Here is a 5,321-nt window from a genome sequence, read left to right as displayed (position 1 = left end):
AAGGTATTCCATGTCAAGGTACTTCCTGACTTCAGGGACAAAACATCAATGAAAGCAATCTGAAGAAAGGATTCTCATTGTCCAGACCTTCTTGTACAATGAAAAAATTGGCATATTGACAGTGCTGCTATGAACATTGGGGTACAAGTGCCCCTATGCATCAGTACTCCTGTATCCCTTGGGTAAATTCCTAGCAGTGCTATTGCTGGGTCATAGGGTAGGTCTATTTTTAATTTTCTGAGGAACCTCCACACTGCTTTCCAGAGCGGCTGCACCAATTTGCATTCCCACCAACAGTGGAAGAGGGTTCCCGTTTCTCCACATCCTCTCCAGCATCTATAGTCTCCTGATTTGTTCATTTGGGCCACTCTGACTGGCGTGAGGTGATACCTGAGTGTGGTTTTGATTTGGAACCCATGGGGGAGGGGAAGGAAAAAAAAAGACGTTAGAGTGGGAGAGAGCCAAAGCATAAGAGACTGTTAAAAACTGAGAACAAACTGAGGGTTGATGGGGGGTGGGAGGGAGGGGAGGGTGGGTGATGGGTATTGAGGAGGGCACATTTTGGGATGAGCACTGGGTGTTGTATGGAAACCAATTTGTCAATAAATTTCATATATATATAAAAAAACAAAAAAAAAACAAAAAAAAAAAAGAAAAAATTGGCATGGAGTGTTTACCTTTTCTCTTCAAGGTTCAGAGGTTAGTAGCTTTAGAGATAAAAGCAGTCCTCATCATAAACCTGACTGCATTTGCACAAACCAGTAGAGTTAGTCCATTCTTTCTTGCCTTAAATCTTGGTGTTTGCTTCTCTTTCTTACAACTAAATGTCCATTGTGGTGTTTTTCTCTCAGAATAGAGCATTTATGTCTGCATTAAAAACCAATTCAGACAGATATCCTTTCTCCTCAATAATTTTGTTAATGGCATCTGGAAACTTGTGTGTTGCCTCTTGGCTGACAGAAGCTGCTTCTCTTGTTATCTTGATATTTTTTAAGCCAAAACTTTTTCTAACATTATCAAATCATCTTTTGCTGCCATTAAATTAACCAGCTTTATCTCCGTTATCTTCCTTTTGCTTTAACTTGTCATATAATGACTTCACTTTTTCTAGAATCACATTAAGGTCTATAAATACGCCTTTCTTACAGCAATGTTGCACTCACATAAAGCTGCATTTTCAGTATGAGATTAAAGCCATTTTGCAAAAAGTGCAAAATGACTGCTGGCATAGGTGCAGTGATGGCTTCATTAATTTATTTTTCTTTCATTACAATGGTCTTTATGCTGGATTCATTTATCCTGCAATGCTGGGCAACTACAGCTACAGACATCAAGCTATAGTATATACCAATAAATTCAACATTTTTTTGGTAACGTCATGACTTTTCTCTGCTTCTTGGGAGCACTTCCGGCAGTATGAGTAGCACTTCATATGGGTCTCATGGTGTTATTCAAGGTTTATGGTATGGCATTAAACACAATGAAAAATATGCAAGAACCATGAGATCACTTCTTACTGTTATATACAATTTCTGCAGAAAAAAACTATGCATGTTGAGATGATTTAGCATCACAAGACATTTTAAGCTTAATACTTGCAACACTTGAGTTCACCTCAATTAGCAACAAGAGGTGACTACAAAATTATTACAGTTCTACAGTAAGTATTATAGTCAATTTTATGCAGTTATTATTTAATAATGCATCTTTACATTTTTTTTACATTTCTCTTGACTGCTAATGACACCATGTATGACCTGTATTTGTGTGTGTAATTTTTGATAAGTTTTAACTTTTTATAATAGATTTGTTTATATTTTATGGTAGTAATAAAATATATTAGAATATACATATATTTTATTCATTCATGGTATCTCTAAATTTTTAAATTTTTTTCAATATTTCTAGCATATGTGATTTGTTTTTTCAAATGGTTGCAAATCTCCAAAAAATTTTCCAATATATTTACTGAAAAAAATTCATGTGTAAATGGATCCATGCAGTATAAACCCATTTTATTCACAGGTCATTTATATACAGGTCATTTATATACAATAATATAGATAGATACATGTAAAATAGTACATACATATAGCTATATACATGTATGTGTATGTGTACATACAGAAAGGAAATAAAAAATGTACAACAGAATATTGACCAGAATTACCTCCAAGAAGAGTGGGAGCAGTTTGCAGGAGGTGGTAGTAGCACAATGGGAATAGCTCAAATTTATTGTACTTCTTATCTTTTTTGAAACAGAAAGAGACAGAATGTGAGTGGGGGAGGGTCAGAGAGAGAGAGGGAGACAGAATCTGAAGCGGTCTCCAGGCTCTGAGCTGTCAGCACAGAGCCCGACGGCGGGGCTCAAACTCACAAACCATGAGATCATGACCAGAGCGAAGTGGGATGCTTAATCGACTGAGCCACCCACGTGCCCCTTTTCTTTTATTTAGTTTTAATTTTTTAATGTTTATTTATTTTTGAAGGAGAAAGAGACAGAATTTGAGCAGGGAAGGGGCAGACAGGGGAGACACAGAATCCAAAATGGGCTCCAGGCTCTGAGATGTCAGCACAGAGCCCAAGGTGGGGCTCAAACTCTTGAGCCATCAGATCATGACCTGAGATGAAGTCGCATGCTTGACCGACTGATCCCCCCGGGCACCCCGGAATTTAATGTACTTCTGTGTACAAATGACTATTGTTTAAATTTGTCCATTGAGAATATTTTAATAAAGTTATTAGTAACAAAAATAAATGATAATGTGGATTTTATTGTAACAGATTCTTATTTACCTTTATACTAAGATTTTAATAAGAGCCTTTGAACTCTTGAGTGATGAGTGCTTAAATACAAAGTGATACATCAATGACCCTTTAAAGCAGTTCAGTTTGGAAAATAGAAGATATGGATGATAGTCACTTGGCTTATAATTAACCTCCTTAAAATTTCATTGAAATACTTGAATCTTATGAAAATTCCTATCCTTATTTTATTATAGTTGTATCACACCATTAGTCTGCTAAAGAATTTCTCAGACTTAACTCTGCTTCTTTGTCTTTTCGAAAGAGAAAAAAAAAACTTTGTGAAAGGCAAAGATTATAGAAACTGTCATGCTACCAATTTAAATGCAGAGTTGAATTTTTCTGGGGTTTATTTTATTTTACCATTGCAGTATCACATATGCATTGAAAACTATCTGATGGAACATGTATAAAATGTTTGATGTTAGGCAAAACATTTGGAATTGTAGTAATTAAGTTTTTTGATAACAGTGCAGTTATATTTTTATGGGTATTCAAATAATTTTCAGAAATAGCTGAAAATTACATTTATAGATAGAGGTATAAAGTAATGCCCAAATCATGGATAATAACCCACTTAACTTGTGTTTCAGAGTTTTCAAGTAAATTTCTGATCATTCATATGTATAAATTGTGAATAAGAAAAAATATATATATATAACTTTATTTAAAATAACTTGTCTATTAAGATGAAATAAGTAGCATTATATTTTAAAGATTAACACCCTAATGTATTCATTGTTTCCAAAATGGTTGACTATTATTCATAATATTAAGTTAAAATAGTTTTAAAATGTTGAATTATTTCTATGTGCAAGTTACCATTTCGAGCACTGTGTAAAATAGGAGATAGTATCTCACCCAGAAGACCCTATTATAATAAGAAGGTAGAAAATAAATATGAAAAAATAAATAATCATACTATTGAGTTAAGATAGCTTAGGGTTTTTTTTTCAGAAAGCAAACAACTGAGATATCCAACAAAGATTTGATAAGTCACAATTTTAAGTGAATTTTAGATGATTTTTGGAAACATTATCCATGAGGATGGTAAAGAAAGAAGGAATAGCATGAATGAAGTCACAGACAACTAATGAAGTATGTTTAAGGAAAAACAAATATCATTGTATATATGTCCTGTAGTATGTGATTGTGTGCTTGTGTGTGTTAGTGTGTGGTATGTAATTTCATGTAGGAAGTGGAAAGTGTGTTACAAGAATGTGAGGAAGAAAATACAGTAAAATGGGACATCTGGGTGGCTCAGTTGGTTAAGTGTCTGACTCTTGATTTCTGTTCAGGTCATGATCTCACAGTTCATGGGTTCAAGCCCACATCAGGCTCTGCACTGACAGTACAGAGCCTGTTTGCAATTCTCTCTCTATCCCTCTCTCTCTGCCCCTCCTTTGCTCACACTTTTTCTCTATGTCAAAATAAATAAACAAAAAATTAAAAAAATGTAAATATAGTGAAATTGTGTTGTTCTTGTTGTTTACACCATGCTAAGAGAAAAAAATATATATATAAGAAAAAATGGTGAAGTGTTTCAACTATAGATTGTTACAATAATGAATTTGGGATTTAGAAGGAATACTGATGGCAGAAAAGAAAACAGATTTATTATGGCATTTTTTAGTTAAGAAGACTAGTTTGAGGTCTACTACAAAAACCAAAGCAAGAGTTTAAAAGAGAGGGTACATATCGAGTTATATGTGAGAAAAATTAATAGGGCATGGTACTTTGAAATTCCAAAATTATTTTTTAATAATTCCATATTACTATGATGAGGAATCCTTGGGAATAGTAAATAAAAGACAAGAACATTAAATGACTGCCCATGAGTTCATTTTTAAACTTATTTTTTTAATTTTTTATTTGAGTATATTTGATGCACAATGTTACATTTGTTTCAGGTGTACAACATAGTGATTCAACAAGTTTATACATTATGATATGCTCACCACAAATGTCACCATACAACACTACTACAATATCATTGACTATATTCCTTATGCTGTGCCTTTTATTTACATGATTTATTCATTCCATTACTAGAAACCCATATCTCTCACTCTTCTTTACACATTTTATCTTCCCACTCCCCTCTCCTCCGTCAACCTCAGTTTTTTTCTATTTATAGGTCTGAATCTGTTTTTGTTTGTTTATTCATTTTTAAGGTTCCACATATAAGTAAAATCATATGGTAATTGTCCTCTGACTTATAATAACCTATAGGTTCACCCATGTTTTCTCAAATGGCACTCTCTCATCCTTTTTTTATGGCTGTGTAATATTTTATGGCTGTGTAATATTTATCACATCATTCTTATCCATTTTTCTATCAATGGACACTTTGCTTCCATATCTTGGTTATTATAAATAATGTTGAATTGAATGTAGGGATGCATACACCTTTCCGAATCAGTGTTTTTATTTTCGAGGGGTAAATACTCATTAGGTGAATTATTTAATAATATGTTATTTCTATTTTTAATTGTTTGGGGAACTTCCATACTGTT

Source organism: Lynx canadensis, chromosome X, assembly GCF_007474595.2.
Source record: "Lynx canadensis isolate LIC74 chromosome X, mLynCan4.pri.v2, whole genome shotgun sequence".
In the NCBI taxonomy this organism is placed as follows: domain Eukaryota; kingdom Metazoa; phylum Chordata; class Mammalia; order Carnivora; family Felidae; genus Lynx; species Lynx canadensis.
This window is presented reverse-complemented; position numbering follows the sequence as displayed.